Source organism: Leptonychotes weddellii, chromosome 2 (genome assembly GCF_054177405.1).
Source record: "Leptonychotes weddellii isolate Sample4059 chromosome 2, ASM5417740v2, whole genome shotgun sequence".
Classification (NCBI taxonomy): domain Eukaryota; kingdom Metazoa; phylum Chordata; class Mammalia; order Carnivora; family Phocidae; genus Leptonychotes; species Leptonychotes weddellii.
In genome coordinates this window covers 53,757,366-53,776,549 of record NC_138370.1, presented here as the reverse complement: position 1 = coordinate 53,776,549, position 19,184 = coordinate 53,757,366, and positions in this window count along the sequence as shown.

The window sequence follows — 19,184 nt, the reverse complement described above, 5'->3', positions numbered from 1 at the left end:
GGAACCCATTCTCTCTCTCTGTGAATGTTTGACTAATAAGGTATGGGAGAAATTATGCCATGCCAAATTTCTGAGCCCAAAAGTTAAGTGACCAGTTGGTTCTATTCCTGTCTCATGGAATAGTCACTCTTCAAACCCTGCATCCAAGCTATGAGGAAGCCCAAGCAGCCTATGGTGAGACCCACATGGAAAGCAAACTAGGCCCCTGGCCAATAGTATAGATGAACTTCCAGCTGCCAGCCAGCACCCATCTTGGCAGCCATGTGAGTGAGACATCATGGATGCAGATCCACCAGCCCCAGTCAAGCTGCCTGGAAGATACCACAGAGAGCAGAGAGGCAGTAATAAATAATCAAATCAGATATACTGAGCTGGTAATTTTGAAAGACCAGTGAGTTAAGCACAGCTATTAAAAGAGGTTCAAAAATCCATATACACAATAAGCATTGTTCAAAGTTTGTATAAATAAAAATGTAACATGTATCAGTTGAGTGGTGACTTAAAATTATTTGATAATAAAAACTGATTCCTGTCTTTGAAATGACTGAAAACTGTTATTTTGTCAGAAAAATACATTTTAATTTAAATTGCTAATCAAATAAAATATAAAGTGTTGTAACAATTAGATATATATACATACACATATGTATGTATAAACCACACACATTATTATTGTCATCTTCTAATACAGCAAATGTTTGCAAACTAAACTCTGAGAAAAAAAACAATTGTTTAGTTTCCACTTAGCCCTCTTGAGAAAGAGGACTGCAGGAAATCTAAAAGGCCTCATTGAAAGTCACAAGCACCAAGACCACATAGGGTTTTAAAGATCAAAGTAACATATGCAAACTCCACTGACTTCAGATGTTAAATCAAAACATGAAAGCCTTTTCATTCTTGAAAATCTCTATTGGATTTTGTCAGAGAATTTGTGTACAAATTGTACTTCCCCATTTCTCTGTTTTAATTATTAGAGGTATTTGCATGAAAACAGGATCTTTATTTTTTAAGAGTTCATCTGTTCCTGCTGTGTTTCCCTCACTTGAAGTCATAATCCAGTATAAGATAAATAGCAGCAGGAGGAGATAAACTCTTAAAAGACAAAGATTTTGTTTTCATGCAAATGATTCAAATAGTGTTTTTGAAGTCAAACATAAGATTGATGGTATGCAAATAACATTGTCTGTAATATATTTTCTGTACAATCTAGGATGTTTTTTTCCAAAGTGTTTGCTGTACAAAGAAAACTTAGTGTTCAGAGGAAATTATAAACATTTTACTAATCAAATGCCAAGATATATTAGTAAGAAATTCAATTATAATTGAAATGCAGCAAAGTAGATCAAATGTCACTTTGAATAAGGTTCATACCATGTTTAACCAACACTTTTAAAAGCCAAAATAATTCTATTATGACTTTGGAAAGTCCCCAAACTGGGCACAGGATCTTTTATAATAATGTGTCATTTCCTCATGCTTTTATTTTTCCAGATTTAAAGGTTTTTTTTATTTCTCCTCAAGAATATTCTTTTTTTTTAAACAAAAGATTTATTTATTTTAGAGAGAGAGGAAGAATGGGAGTGGGGGAAAGGGCAGAGGGAGAGGGAGAGAGAGAGAATCCTCAAGCAGACTCCCTGCTGAGCACAGAGCCCGACCAGGAGCTCAATCTCAGGATCCTGAGATCATGACTAGGGCAAATCAACAGTTGGATGCTTAACCTACTGAGCCACCCGGGTGCCCCTTCTCAACAATATTCTGTCAAATACATTGAGAGCTGGTTATTTCTTAGTCCACTGTCCGTAGGTTATCTTCAATGTACTGGGTCAAAATTTTATAATGCATATATACTTAAGAACTATTGAGAAAATTTTAAGGAAGTATCTTTCAGTTATAATTTCAGATATTTTATTACTTACTCTAAATTATAAGGTATTATTAATATCAGTTAATACCTTTGCCTATGTGATCTTGCTTGGTTTTTCAAAAATCTTTTGAAGAAAACAGAAAAGATATTATTAAGCCCATGTTTTATTTTTTTAAATTTTATTTTATTGTTATGTTAATCACCATACATTACATCATTAGTTTTTGATGTAATGTTCCATGACTCATTGTTTGCATATAACACCCAGTGTTCCATTCAATACGTGCCCTCTTTAATACCCATCATCAGGCTAACCCAAACCCCCAACCCCCTCCCCTCTAGAACCCTCAGTTTGTTTCTCAGAGTCCATAGTCTCTCATGGTTCGTCTCCCCCTCTGATTTCATTTTTCCCTTCCTACTATCTTCTTCTTCTTCTTTTTTTTTTAACATATAATGTATTATTTGTTTCAGAGGTACAGGTCTGTGATTCATCAATCTTACACAATTCACAGCGCTCACCATAGCACATACCCTCTCCAATGTCTATCACCCAGTCACCCTATCCCTCCCACCCCCCACCACTCCAGCAACACTCAGTTTGTTTCCTGAGATTAAGAATTCCTCCTATCAGTGAGATCATATGATACATATCTTTCTCTAATTGACTTATTTCGCTTAGCATAATACCCTCTAGTTCCATCCACGTTGTTGCAAATGGCAAGATTTCATTTTTTTTTTCTTGATGTAAGCCCATATTTTAAAGTGAAAGCTAATTAGAGAAGTCAAGTTATGTGCTTATAAGTCATGTGACTAGACAATGTTACTTCTGGGTCTAGAATTCAGGTATTCTGGTTTTCAGACTCATTAGTTAACCACCATATTATGCATAGGACAAAAGATCATTGGAATAACTATAAAAAATGAATTGTCAAAGTAACAAAATTATAATAAAAATATATACTTTACTATAAAAATGTCAGAGTTATCATAAGCCTGAATCAAGAGGAAAGACACTCATTAGCAGTGAGTTCATTTGTTTTGCAAATGATAAGGACAGTTAGTTTATAGCTGGAATGGAGATTTTGAAATTAAGGAACAAATACTGCAAATATAAATGATATTTATAGTTTGTTTCCATATGTCCTAAAAAGACTTCAAGACATAACATTTAGAAAACATTGGTCTAGAAAGCAGAGTCCATCATGATAGAAAAGCAAATGGGAACTTGATTCTGTCTGGTTTGCAAATTAATTCCATATCTAGTAGCCTCCAACCACTAGCTTTCACTAATAGAATAAACACACAAAGGGATATCTTAGAAAATAGACAGTGTAGTGTGTTGTATGATTGGTTCCTCAGTCATTTGTTTCTTAACAATACAGTCAGAATGACAGTCTCATTCTTTTCCTCTCTCTCCCTCTTCCTCTTTTTCTCCCTCCCATCTTGAGTTTTAGCTTCCAATAAAGTTTCTGAAATTTAAATACAAAATACTTAAAAGTCATTATGATACATTATTCTATAATCTAAAAAAGTGTTGTTGTGTGGATAGGCTCCTAACGCAGCTAACCAAAGTGTCAGTCTCTGCTTAGAGCTTACACAATGCACAAGTAGTTAATAGTTTCCTGTCATTACTGTCAAACACGTGAAAGATGAGGTAAGTTTATTTACTAAGGTGATATCAATGTATAATCCATCTCTTCTTATGAAATACATATAAACGTCTTACACATAAAAGAATTTGTGTGTATGAATGTATCTGTTAGCTATAGCTGGGTAACAAATCACCCCAGAGTTTACTAGTGTAAAACAATAATGATTTATTATTTCTTGTGACTCTGGTTCTTCTGCTGATCTCACCCAGACTCACGTAAACAGCTGTCTTCAACTGGAGGGTTATTGAGAGCTGGGCTCAGTGGGAGAGCTAAGACAGCTGGACTCTTCTCTCCATGTGATCTTTCATCCTTAAGGAAGCTAGTCCAAGCCTCATCAAGTGGTGGCAGCAACATTTTAAAAGAGTAAGCTCCAGTGTGTCAATATATATCAAGCTCCAGCTTGCCATGTGTTTGCCGATGTCCCATTGACAAAACCAAATCACTGGCCAAACCCAGTGTCAGCGTTGGAGGGCACAATCACCACATGAGGGCATCGCTTCCAAGAGGTATGGTTCATTGAGTTTCCTACTATGTACTTTAGTGGGAAAAAATTGCTACTTTGAAGTAAAGCAGTTTGTATGTTTAGAAAAAAACTTTTTCTAAAGGAGTGTAACTAGATTACCTGAGTGCTTTTACAGTGAGGCAGGTTTTAGGTCAGGGCAAGTCACTATTTTACTATTTTGCAATGATATTTATAATCAAAATAAATAGCAAGAGCTTTATAAAGGAAACCTAATGCCTTTGATTAGAAGGAGGAAAATATAATTAGTATTGAGCAATCACTATGTACTTGGTACTTAATCAGGTAAACTATTTAATTTTAATTTTACCTAATAGACAACACTGAATAATTTTTTTTTTAAAGATTTTATTTATTTGACAGAGAGAGACACAGCGAGAGAGGGTACACAAGCAGGGCGAGTGGCAGAGGGAGAAGCAGGCTTCCCGCGGAGCAGGGAGCCTGATGTGGGGCTCGATCCCAGGACCCTGGGATCATGACCTGAGCCGAAGGCAGCCGCTTAACTGACTGAGCCACCCAGGCGCCCCAACACTGAATAATTTTTTGTTAAATTTAATTTGTTAATGAAAATTAGAATCCTGAATGCTCACTTACTAAGCATTGAGCTCAACTATTTTCATCATTTTTGACTAATATTCTAAAGACATTACTTCTAAATTAAACCAATAGTATTTTATTGAGATATTCACAGTTTTTCCCTTCTAGTGGTCACTTCGGCAGGGCATTATTAATCTGGAACTCACTCTTTCCCTTACAATAAAATCACTTAGGATTGGTTCACTCTTGAGTAACAGAGACCCAGAATAACATTTGCTTCAATAAGATAGGAGTTAATTTCTTTCCCAAGAATGTTGGAGATAGGCACTGTAGAGTTGAGCTCTCCTACTCTGAAGGTTAGGTACCCAGGTCCTTCCAGCTTATCATACCCATCCCTACAGAATAGCTTCAGATGCATGGCCACACTTTGCTGCAGTGAAAGCTGGGAAATGTTGTCTAGCCTTTTCCTTTAGTGTTTATTTACTTTTTCTGTGGAGGAAATGAAGAATGGATATCAGGGGACATAGGCAACCTTTGCTTTACCTTATATGCAATGACATGCTCAATCCCTGGGGTCAGAGATTATTATCCCTAACAGTACCCCTAAAATGGATGATTTCTCTGAGTGACACTAATTAACCTATAATTAGGAATAAAAGCACTTGGCCTTCTTAGCACTGTATTCTAAACATCCCATGCTATTGAGAAAGTTGGTGCATTTGCAACTACAGAATTAGCTGCATGTTAAATTGTTATAATAGGCACAGTTACTGTGACTCACTGAAATTTATGGGAACAGGAAAGAAGCATCAAGTAGAAAGTCAGTCAGACAAACAGTATCTTAGGGGATGAGAATGCACTAAGACAGTGGGGGAGGGGCCAATAGTCTGCAGGGGGTTAGCATAGAAAGGAAGTACTGCCTTACATTTGTGCATTGTAAAGAAATTTAAAAAGAGAGAGAGAGAGAGGAAATTTTCTAGTAAATTAAAACTAAGAGAAAATATTATTACTCTACCTTTGGGGTGAAGATGGTTCATTGGTTTTTAGATATCCATTTTACATTGACTAAATTACCACATGATTTATTAACTTTTCTTACCAACTTCCTTATACATTTCTTCAGAAATTCCAACAAACATATACACATTGGTTTCTCCTTGACATTGTTTCCAGGTCTAACTCAGCACCATCATTCCTTCTGAGCATCCAAAATATACCAGTGCCACCAAAGGAAAACAGCTAGTGCTGTTTCTGGCTATTATTTCAAGGGCCACCTCAGGGAATGGAGCCAAAAAATTCTGAGAGGTTAAGGTAGACCACATCTTCAAGAAGTACCTGCCAAAAAATTACAATTGCAGCATCTCCCCAATTCATTCTAGCTACTTCCAAACTTTCTCAGGTAAATTTGATTTATTCAATCACTTTATTGGATCAAACTAGTTTTACCATGGAAACCATTTTATTTGTTCAAATTTTATCCATAGCTTTATGAGTACTGAATGCCACTCTCTGTCTAAATAACATCATTCAGCCAGTTAGTGACATAACCAGGCCCTGAGTGAAGGAAATTTAGCTGCTGACTCCAGACCCATGCAATGACTGATTCTAAAGAAAATGCTTAGTTTCCACTATAAATCTCAGTTCTTCTGTCAACTACAATGACTGAAACTCTTGTATATTTCTTCAAAACAGCCCTGCCACACTCCCTGTTGTGCTGATTGTTCCAAATTAGAGATCTGCTGCTTCCCTGTGGGCATTCTGTTGAAACATATAGATTTTCTATTGAGCTGCTATGGCTTCACATCAGTTTTGCACAGTAGCCAATTTAAGCAGATTGGGGCAATATATGCAATCCTACTGCATAGTCAGCATTGGAATTGTCTTACCAGGATGAATATGACGAGGAAGAAGTTATATCCCCGGGCACACACAGTGAACCGGTGTGACCTGTCAGAAACAGGGCAGGCTGGGGAACTTACTATTGCCTGGCCATTCTAACTCTCTCTTTTTTCATCTATAAAACTGGGAGGATAATGCCGAACTTTCATGATCACATCAATTAGAGATAATGCATGTAAAATACCTACCATAGTATCTGAGATATAATACTACTCACTTATTATTATAAAAAGGAAAAGATCCTTGGTTTAGAAAATGTAGAAAATCAAACATTTTTCTTCAATACTAATACTCAAAATTGAGTCCTGTTAAGGCCTTTAGCAAACCTGATATTATGGGTCCTCTTGTATAATTAAAAGTAAAAAATCAATGATAAAGATGAGTTTTAGAAAGTCTAACAAATTTCTGACTTTTCTCATCAGGATTACTTTTTTTCTTCTCAAGAAATGTCAATATTCAAAATCTTTTGCCTGAAGCACATTTTTAATTTGCCTTAGGATAATCCAGCACTATTTAAAATGTGCTTTAATCACTCTCACTCAAAAGCATCCATTCCTTTCTGATCTTTTTTACTAAGGATTAAAAAAAAGCCTGAGAAGTTTATTACTATGAAAAACTGAGATATTGCCTAAAATAGAAAACAAAATGCAAATATCTGTAATTGCATATATTGAGTATTCATATTGGAGCCCTGTGGCAAATATTTAAATTTTATGATATGAAAAGTTAAGTGGAAATGCACCTAAGAGCAGAATAGCACAGTGTAAAGAGCCCAGGCTTGGAACTGGAGGACCCATGTAGAATTCATTCATTCATGTATTCATTCATTCATGCATTCATTCATTCATGCATTCATTCAAAAAAAATACTTATGAAGTTGCTTGCACTATGCTAGACAATCTAAATATTATGGTGAACATGACTGTATTTCCTGACTTCATGTATTCTGTGTCTTATGAGGAAGATAGTATATACATAATTGCGGGGTGTTAAAAGAAAAGTGAAATACATTGTTGACTTATGGTAGATGTACCAAGATGATTACAAGGAATCAAGGAAATCCTTCTGAAGAAGTGTTTTCTAAACTAAGACCTGAATATTCAGAAAGGCTGAAGTATGGAGAAGGGGCAGAGGCAGCAGATGAAGCAGAATGGAAAGGTTTTTTCTATAGGAGGGTGCTTCATGAGGAAGTGGCATGAGCATATTGGCATTTTAAGCTGTTTCTGACTGCAGAGTGGAGCATAGGTCAGAGGGCTGCAAGGGTGGACGTAAGGAGATCCTTTAAAAGTCTCTTGTAGAACAGGTAAGATATAAACAGGTGACAGCCACAAAGATGAAGAATGAATGGTAGGTGTTCTGCAACACTAGAATTGACTTTTATAAAGGGGTTGATGCTTCATCAATCAGGAAGGAATGAAAGAACAGGCCGAAGAGGATGTCCAGAACCAAGACTGAGGGGCTGAGTGGACAAAGATACAGTTTATTAACCTAGAAAACGCAGAATAATGGAAAGTTTGAAGTTGAAGATGATAAGACACCTTCAAAATACTCAAGGGAAGATGTCCAGGGGGCAGTTAGATATGCAGGTTTGGTTTTCTGTTCAGAAATCTGGGCTGACAAAAAGTCTTAAAAAGTGCTTATAAGAATACATGGCACTTAGTCAATATTCAATAAGTGTCAGCTACATTTATTAGGAATAGTATTATGAGTAACATTACTATCAGTGCATAGAAATGTAACTATTACCAACATACAAAAGACTCCAAGAGAACTAAAGCCAATCAGTCATAAAGTTCACTTCCTCATTTTGAAATGGTGACAAATTTATACTCAATGAAAATATAAACATAATCTACTTTTTTTTTATAAGCAAAAATCCTATACTCCTATTCCTCAGAAGGAAACATCAGTTCTGATAAGCTAGTGTTCACCTGTGGACTCCAAGTCAAAAGTTCCATTAATCACTCAACCTCTGGTCACATACCTTCCCCCACCCCCCCCACCCCCCATGGTTAATCAGTTGCTTTTCAAAAGTTTACCAGGCCTTTGCTTAAATCTCTACCAGTAATGGAGTGACAACATCAACCTAGGAGAATATGAGTTGTCTAGCATCTTCCCCTCAAAGCCCACTGATTAGACAACCACACAGAGACAAGAGGGCCTTTGTGGAAGTCCATGAGTCCAGCAGAGGAGTTCTGGCACACTTTTGGAGAAAAAAACAAATCCAAGATTAGACGCATTGAAGAGAGTACGAGGAATAGTTTCACTTTATCTGTCTCACCCTTCCCCCAAGGCAGCATTACCCTGACACCAAAGCCATATAAGGACACTACAAGAAAAGAAAACTAGCGGGGCGCCTGGGTGGCTCAGATGGTTAAGCGTCTGCCTTCGGCTCAGGTCATGATCCCAGGGTCCTGGGATGGAGCCCCGCATCGAGCTCCCTGCTTGGCGGGGAGCCTGCTTCTCCCTCTCCCTCTACTGTTGCCCCTCCTTGTGCTCTCTCACTCTCTCTATCAAATAAATAAATAAAATCTTTAAAAAAAAAATTAAAAAGAAAAGAAAACTAGAGGCTATATTCCTAATGAATATAGATGCAAAAATTCTCAACAAAATTCCAGCCAGGTGAACTGGAATTAATGGTACATTATTAAGATCGTACACCATGATCAAGTGAGATTTACCTCTGGGATGCTTCAGCATTTGTAAATTAATCAATGTGATACACCCCATTAATAAATGAAAGATAAAAATCATATGATAATCTCAATAGATGCAGAAAAATATTTGACAAAATTCAACATCCTTTCATGATAAAAATTCTCAACAAATTGGTTATAGAAGGAACATACCTCAATTCAACATAATAAATGCTATATATGAAAAGTTCACAGTTAACATCATACTCAATAGTGAAAGGTTGAAAGCTTTTTCTCCAAGATCAGAGACAAGGCAAGGGTGCACACTCTCACCACTTTTATTCAATATAATACTGGAAGTTCTGGTCAGAGCAATTAATCAAGAAAAAACAAAACAAAACAGATAAAAGGAATATAAATCAGAATGGAAGAAGTAAAATTGTCTTTGTTTGCAGATTTTATACATAGAAAATTCTAAAGTCTCCACCAAAAAATTGTTAGAACTAATAAATTTAGTAAAGTTGCAGGATACAAAATCAACATACAGAAGTTTGTTGTATCTGAAAAAGAAATAACAAATAAAATAAACAATAAAAATAATAAAATACTTAGGAATACATTTAACTGAGGAAGTGAAATATCTGTATACTGAAAATTCTAAGACTTTGATAAAAGAAATTTAAAAAGACACAAAAAAATAGAAAGATATCCTGTGTTCAAGGATGGAATGAGTTAATATTGTTAAAATGTCCATACTACCAGGGGCACCTGGGTGGCTCGGTCGGTTAAACATCTGCTTTTGGCTCGGGTCATGATCCCGGGGTCCTGGGATCGAGCCCCGCATTGGGCTCCTAACTCAGCAGGGAGCTTGCTTCTCCCTCTCCTCCTACCCCTCTCCCTACCTGTGTGCTCTCTCTCTCTTTCAAATAAATAAATAAAATCTTTTTTAAAAAAATGTTCATACTACCCAAAGACACTTATAAATTTAGTGCAATCTCTATGAAGATTCTTATGGCATTTTTCATAGAAATAGGAAAAAAAAATCCTAAAATTTGTATGAAACCATGAAAGATATTGGATAGCAAAGCTGGGAGGCCTCACACTTCCTAGTTTCAAACTATTATTACAAAGATACAGTAAACAAGACAATATGGTACAGACATAAAAACAGACACTTTGATCAATAAAACAGAACTAGAGCCCAGTAATAAATCCTCATGTATATGGTCAACAATATTTGACAAGGGAGCCAAGAATATTCATTGGTAGAGGATAGTCTCTTCAATAAATGCTGTTGGGAAGCTTGGCTATTCATATGCAAGAAAATGAAATTGGACCCCTGTCTTACATCACTTACAAAAATTAGCTTGAAATGGATTAAAGAATCTAATGTAAGAATCATGGAACACTACATCAAAAACTAATGGTGTAATGTATGGTGATTAACATAACATAATAAAAAAAAAAAAGGAAAGAATACAAAGCAATCCCTAAGAAACATTTGGTATTATCTCACAAAACTGAAGATTAACATACCTTAGGACTCAGCAATTTTATTCTTAGGCACATACAATCTTACATGTTTTTTAAATGTCTATAAATAAAATGGTAATATTATATATAAAAAAAAGAATCTGATGTAAGACCTGAAATGATAAAACTCCTAGAAAAAAACACAAGGAAAAAGCTTCTTGACATTGGTCTTGGCAACAATTTTTTGGATATGACACCAAAGCACAATGAAATAAAAATAAATAAGTGGAGCTATATCTAACTAAAAGCTTCTGCACAGCAAAAGAAACAACCAACAAAATGAAAAGGCAACCTATGGAATAAGAGAAAATATTTGCAAACCATCTCTCTGATAAACGGTTAATATCCAAAATATATAAGGAACTCATACATCTCAATAACAAAAAACTAAACAATCCAATTAGAAAATGGGCAAAGGACCCAAATAGACATTTTTTTTTTCAAAGAAGACATACAAGTGGCCAACAGGTACAAGAAAAGATGCTCAGCATCACTAATCATTAGGAAAATGCAAATCAAAACCACAATGAGATATTACCTCACACCTGTTAAAATGGTCATCATCCCAAAGGACAAGAAATAACAAGTGTTGGTGAGGGTGTAGTGAAAAGGGAACTTTTGCATGCTATTGGTGGGAATGTAAACTGGTATAGCCATTATGGAAAACAGCATGGAGTTTCCTCAAAATATTAAAAATAGAACTACCATATGATCCAGCAATCCCACTTCTGGGTATATATCCAGAGGAAATTAAATCAGTATCTTGCAATGATATCTGCACCCCCATGTTCACTGTAGCATCATTCACAATAATCAAGAAATGGAACCTAAGTGTTTATCAATGGATTAATGAATAAAGAAATTGTGAGATATAATATATATATAAATGTGATATATATGTCACCTAAAAAGAAGGAAATCCTGCCATTTGTAACAATATGGATGGACCCTAGGGCATTATGCTAAGTAAAATATGCCAGATAGAAAAAAACAAATACTGTATGATCTCACTTATATGTGAAATTTAAAAACACTGAACTCATGGAAAGAGTATAGAATGGTGGTCGCCAGGGGCTGGGTGGGAAGGGTAGGGGAGATGTTGGCCAAAAGGTACAAACTTCTAGTTATAAAATGAGTATGTCCTGGGCATCTAGTGTACAGCATGGTGACAATAGTTAACAATATTGTATTATATACTTGAAAGTTGCTGAGAGAGTAGATCTTAAATGTTCACCACACACACACACACACACACACACGCACACAAATGGTAATTACGTGAGGTGATAGACATGTGAACTAACCTTACTGTGGTAATCATTTCACAATAAACACATGTATCAAATCATGTTGCACACTTTAAAATTACACAGGATTATATGTCAACTATATCTCAATAAAGCTGGAAAAAATAAAATCAAAAAACCTCTTCCACTAATGACAGCCATAAAATGACAAAAAAAAAAATCTTGATTCCCTAAAAGAGACAGAATCAAGTACAGTGTATGCAAACACCTGGAAAGGTTGGTTACTATAGCCAGGGTTAAATTGTGTATAATTTTCTAAGATCAATGTCATAATAGGACCAAAAAAGTCTCTCCATCTCTTTGGACACTGAGGGTGGGGTGAAATCATCTAAACCATGAGCAGGAGGTGACATGAAGGATTTTAGCTTCCATATGCTTTCTGCTGTTGCAATTTGTGTTTATTTTCCTACTAACTAAACTTCTTTTCCAATAATCTTGTGTTAGTAGTGCTAGCAAGAGGACGGAGTAGAACATACCAGCCCTATATTTCAGATATTACCCACAATGCCAGGAGAAGACCAACATATACAATAATCCTGGAAATAATGACCCAGGGGACTTGTGAAGTGTGTTGCCATGGGGGTTACATTGTTATGAGATCATTTAGAAAAAGTGATGTTCTGGGTTTCTTTTCTCCACAAAATAAGACCCTTAGCAGAAAATTCTGGATTGGAGGATAGACCGGATTCTTAAATCAATGAAGAATTTCTTATCTTCTTACATAGCAAGAAGAAGTATTTTTAATACTTAAAAGTTTTAGTTTATGAAAAATAAACATTTTATATTTATTTTTAGTCATCAATCATAATTGATAATCTTATTTTCATCACCTATCATTTATATAACTAACTTACAAAAATGATATTCTGGTCTGTGGTAAAAAAATTAGCATTTTTAAATATTTTGCCACAAAATTCAGTATTTGATGCACATTTTTTTCATTAGTTCCGCCCTAATACCATGGCTTTTCTACAAAGTGATTCTGTATCACTTGTAAAATATTTGAACTATTAGGAACACTGTAGTATAATTTTTTTAACCATACAACATCTATTCCCCTTCTTATGATAATAATTTGCTAAATTTTATTTGAAGACCTACAGGTCCATCATTAGTCCACATAGATTGCACAGGTCCACCCACTGTCCTCAACCCATTACCAAGATTGGACATATGATCTGGACTTGGACAAGTAAAGCATAACATTTCCATAAGCACAGTGATTAGCTTAAGAATGGCCACATGACAAAATCAGATTCAGTAAAATTAGCCCTGGCATGTGCGTGGATCTGCTGAAGGGAAAAAGCAAGTTCTGCATGATGCTTGTCCTCAGCGCATGAAGCCTTGATACTGGTGGCAGCCAAGGATGCCACCACATGGAAAAAAATATGATCCTGATGACATCTCTAGAGCCTCTGAATCAAGCTGTCCCTCATACTGTCCCTGAACTTTTGTTACATAAGACAATATTTTGCTACTATTCTTTTTATTTTATATAATGTTAATCCCCATACATTACACCATTAGTTTTTGATGTCGTGTTCCATGATTCATTGTTTGCGTATAACACCCAGTGCTCCATGCAGTACGTGCCCTCCTTAATACCCATCACCAGGCTAACCCATCCCCTCACCCACCTCCCCTCTAGAACCCTCAGTTTCTTTCTCAGAGTCCATAGTCTCTCATGGTTCATCTTCCCCTCCGATTCCCCCCCCTTCATTTTCCCCTTCCTACTATCTTCTTTTTTTTCTTTTTTTTTAACACATAATGTATTATTTGTTTCAGAGGTACAGGTCTGTGATTCAACAGTCTTACACAATTCACAGTGCTCATTGCTACTATTTTTTCTGTTTAAGCCAATCTAAGTACTTTCTGTCTCTTGTAACTAAAAGAACCCTAACAGAAACTATGTAATTTATCTTAAAACAGACATAAGAAGAAACTTTAGGGAGCAAAACAAATTCAATAATATGATCCTTTACTATGAAAAAAAAATGCAGCCTCTAAACTCTTAAATAGAGTTTATAATATTTATACACAATATCCATTTATAGCAAATATACTCATAATTTCTTACACATTTCTTTGAGAATCAAGGTAGATGATAGATGATAGGTAGATAGGTAGATGATAGATAGATAGATAGATAGATAGATAGATAGATAGATAGATAATAGATAGATGATAGATAAGACAGGTAGATAAATTATTCACTGGCTATTGCCTGGATTGCCAGATTTGTGGCAGATTTCTGGGTTTTGAAAAGCCTTCTTTCAAATCTTAGCTCTACCACTGCTAGGCCTCAGTTTCCTTATCTGTGAAATAAACATGACAAAAATAGAACCTACCTCATAAGCTTTCATGAGCTTGAAGAAGATAGTGCTTCTAGAACTCTATATAAAATGAGTGTTCAGTAAACATTAGCTGTTAGCTCGATGGCATTAAGGTAAGGATACATTTATCTTCACTGGAGCTAAAGAAAAATAGAATGTTAATTCAGAGGTAGGTAAATTTCTGTTAGACTTCTGGTCTTGTATCATTCTGCTTGGACAAAGAGCCAAATCTTACTAGATAAATGTAAGTTTTTAAAAAATTTTAAAAATCTACTTCCAACCTAGGTATATATCTGGCCTTAAATATTTGAATTTGTTAGTCCCTCTACAGAATGAATTACTTACAGCATTTGGTCAAACTAAGAATAACTAGAAATGTTTGGGCAATTCTGGACAGTTTCCATATTCTCCTTGATTTAATTCATTGGGTGTAATTAAATAGCCAACCTCTATCTGTAGCAAGATTAAATTTTTTCCTATTGAGAAGGGCAAGAGAGCAATGACAAGAGCATCTGCCAGTTTAGCGGGAGCTAGTATCTTGGCACAGGCAAAGGGGGGGTGGCTTAGAATGTGGGTCTTCTTGCTGTTGCCCCGGCAAGTTTCCCACCAATCTACCAGTGCCAATAAAATAAGAAACCAACTCTACATGTCCTCCTTATCTCATATTTGAACTAGTATTCATCATAACTCATCCCATATAACACTCACTTAGATCTAGGAAAAAGCTAATTGATACTTTGAAAAAGATATATGCAAAATAAAACCAAGTTCCAAGTTTCTATAAAATAGAAAGCAATCACATTTGCTATTGAGATATGACATATAACAGTATACTAGTTTTAGGCATACAATATAATGATTCAGTATTTGTACATATTGCAAAATGATCACAATAATTCTAGTTAACATGTGTCACCATACATAGGTACAAAATTTTTTCCTTGTGATGACAACTTTTAAGATCTACTCCCTTAGCAACTTTCAAGTATGCAATACAATATTATTAACTATAGTCATCATACTGTAGTTTATATCCCGAGACTTATTTTTTTATAACTGGAATTTTGTGCCCTTTGACCTCCTCAACCGATTTTACCCTCCCCCTTCCCCCTGCTTCTGGCAACCACCAGCCTATTCTCTGCACCTATAAGCTTGGATTTTTGTTTTCCTTTGGTTCCAAAAATCAATGATCTCACCATAAGTGAGATCATATGGTATTTGTTTATCTGTGTCTGACTTATTTCACTTAGCATAATTGCCCTCCAGTTCCATCCCTGTCATTGCAAATGGCAAAATTTCATTCTTTTTTATGGCTGAGTAATATCCCATTGTATGTATATACCACATTTACTTTATCCATTCACCCATGGATGGACACTTAAGTTGTTTCCATATCTTGGCCATTGTAAATAATACTGCAGTGAACATGGGATATGTTTATCTTTTCAAGTTAGTGTTTTCATTTTTTCTTCAGACCAATACCCAGAAATTACATGGCTGCATCACATGGTAATATTATTTTTAATTTTTTTGAGGACCCTCCATATAGTTTTCCATAGAAGTTATACTAATATGCGCTCCCAACAATGTACAAGGGTTTCCTTTTCTTCATATCTTTGCCTTGCAAATGACATTTTATATTAGTTCTATACTTTTTCCTTTTTGGAATAGTTCACATATATTATTGCCAAGAGCACACCTGACCTTAATTCCACTCTCCTTGACCTATAATAAGGTCTATGACTAAGAAGATTCTGGGTAAAAAATAAACCACCAAGAAATCTTAGGACTGACCTAACACAGACTTTGGGATTGCATTGACATGTGGTCCAGAAAGTTGAGATTTAACATAAAAATTGGCCCCAGAATAATGATATACATAAGATACTTGACAGAAGCAAACTCTAAACCTCTTCAGAGGAATTTCTTCTTGTCATGAGAGATTAACACAGGAAAAAATAAATCCTAACTAAAGATGAACATATAACAAACACTTAGAAAACAAACAAAATTGTGAGAGTCATCAAATAAACATTAATATTATTAAAAATTTTGTGATAATGGAACATAATCTGAAAGAATATAAGCACGTTTAAAGACATAAGAAAGTAAACACAATCTTAGGAATAGAATAAGACTTCAGTGGAACTTCAAGACAAAAATGGAATGTTTTACTAGCAAATCAAACATTGAGAAGAGGAAACCAATAAACTGGAAAAGTAATCTGAAAAAATTACCCAGAATGCTGCATATAGAAATAGAAAGAACATGGAAGGAAAGGGCTAACTCCTACAACTCATAGACATTTTTAGAAATAGAATAGAGGGAAATTCAGCCAGTATGGTATTGGCACAAAGACAGACCAATGGAACAGCATAGAAAATCTTGAAAAACACCCATATATGGACACACAATTTATGAAAAAAGGATATTCTAAAACAGTGGTGGAAGGTCAATCTTTTCAAGAAATTACACTGAGAAACTTGGAAACCTTTATGAGAAAAAATAATTAATGTCAATTCTCTATCTTACATCATGCACATAAAAGCAATTTCAGGTAGCTTATAGTTGTAATATCAAAGGTGTAACAATAAATCAAATAACCAATAGCATTGGAGAATATCTTCCATGTCCTGAAGGTAAGCACATATTTTTAAATGGAGCACACACAAAAAAACACTAACCATAAGGAAAACTTGTTATATTGGACCACACTAAAACTAGGAATATCTTTTCATCAAAACAAACTACTTAGAGAGTAAAAAGTCAAAAACATACTTATAATGTATTTAACTGACAAAGAACTCATCCAGAAAGGCTAAAGAACTCTTACCAATCAATAAGAAAAAGGTAAACAAATCAAGAGAAAAATGTGCAAAAGACTTGAACAGGCACTTCAAAAGGGAAAATACAAAAAGGCCAATAAATAATATGAAAAAGTATTCAAAATGTTTTGCAATCAGGAAAATTAAAATCAAAATCACAGTAAGACCCCACTACCCATGTTCTAGAATAGATAACATTAAAAATGCTGGGTAACACCAAGTTTTGGTCTGAGTATTAGCACGTTTTATACTGCTGTCAGGAGCACACGTGGGCACAACCACTTTGGAAAGCTGAATACATCTACTAAACATACGCATATTTCATTATCTTATTTCACTTCTAGGAATACACCTAAACATATGGTACATATGTGCCATCCAAAGACACAAAGAAGAATGTTCATAGAAGTATTATTTGTAATTGTCCCAAACTGGAAACAACCCAATTAGTCATCAGTATTGGAGCAGATAAACAAATGGTGACATATTCATACAAAGGATGACTATACAGCAATAAAAAGCAACAAAGTGTGAGAAACAACATTGATACATTTTACAAACAAAAGCTGGAAGGAATAGAAGCCAGACCAGAAGAATATATTTATATATAAAGTTCAAAAAACAGGCAAAACCCAATATATGGTGATAGGATTGTGATTGTTTCTGGGGAGGAGGTAAGACTAGTGACTGAGAAAAGACCAAGGGAAAGCTTCTTGGTTGCAGGCAATATTCTTTTTTTTTTTTAATTTTATTATGTTATATTAACCAATATACATCATTAGTTTTTGAGGTAGTGTTCCATGATTCATTCTTTGCATATAACACCCAGTGTTCCATTCAATACGTGCCCTCTTTAATACCCATCACCAGGCTAACCCGGTTACCCCCCACCCCCTCCCCTCTAGAACACTCAGTTTGTTTCTCACAGTCCATAGTCTCTCATGGTTCAACTTCCCCTCCGATTTTCCACCCTTCATTTTTCCCTTCCTACTATCTTCTTCTTTTTTTTTTTTTTTAACATATAATGTATTATTTGTTTCAGAGGTACAGGTCTGTGATTGATCAGTCTTACACAATTCACAGCGCTCACCATAGCACATACCCTCCCCAATGTCTATCACCCAGCCATCCCATCCCTCCCATCCCCCACCACTAGAGCAAACCTCAGTTTGTTTCCTGAGATTAAGAATTCTTCATATCAGTGAGATCATATGATACATGTCTTTCTCTGATTGACTTACTTCGGTCAGCATAATACCCTCCAGTTCCATCCACGTCGTTGCAAATGGCAAGATTGCATTCCTTTTGATGGCTGCATAGTATTCCATTGTATATATATATACCACTTCTTCTTTATCCATTCATCTGTTGATGGACATCTTGGCTCTTTCCATAGTTTGGCTATTGTGGACATTGCTGCTATAAACATCGGGATGCACCTAACCCTTCGGATCACTATATTTGTATCTTTGGGGTGAATACCCAATTTACCCAGCAATTGCTGGGTTGTGTGGTAGCTCTGTTTTCAACTTTTTGAGGAACCTCCATACTGTTTTCCAGAGTGGCTGCACCAGCTTGCATTCCAACCAACGGTGTAGGAGGGTTCCCCTTTCTCCGCATCCCCGCCAATATCCATCGTTTCCTGACTTCTTAATTTTAGCCATGCAGACTGGTGTGAGGTGGTATCTCATTGAGGTTTTGATTTGGATTTCCCTGATGCCGAGCAATGTTGAGCACTTTTTCATGTGTCTGTTGGCCATTTGGATGTCTTCTTTGGAAAAATGTCTGTTCATGTCTTCTGCCCATTTCTTGATTGGATCATTTGTTCTTTGGGTGTTGAGTTTAAGAAGTTCTTTACAGATTTTGGATACTAGCCCTTTATCTGATATGTCATTTGCAAATATCTTCTCCCATTCTGTCGGTTGTCTTTTGGTTTTGTTGACTATTTCTTTTACTGTGCAAAAGCTTTTTATCTTGATGAAGTCCCAATAGTTCATTTTTGCCCTTGCTTTCCTTGCCTTTGGCAATGTTTCTAGGAAGAGGTTGCTGCGGCTGAGGTCGAAGAGGTTGCTGCCTGT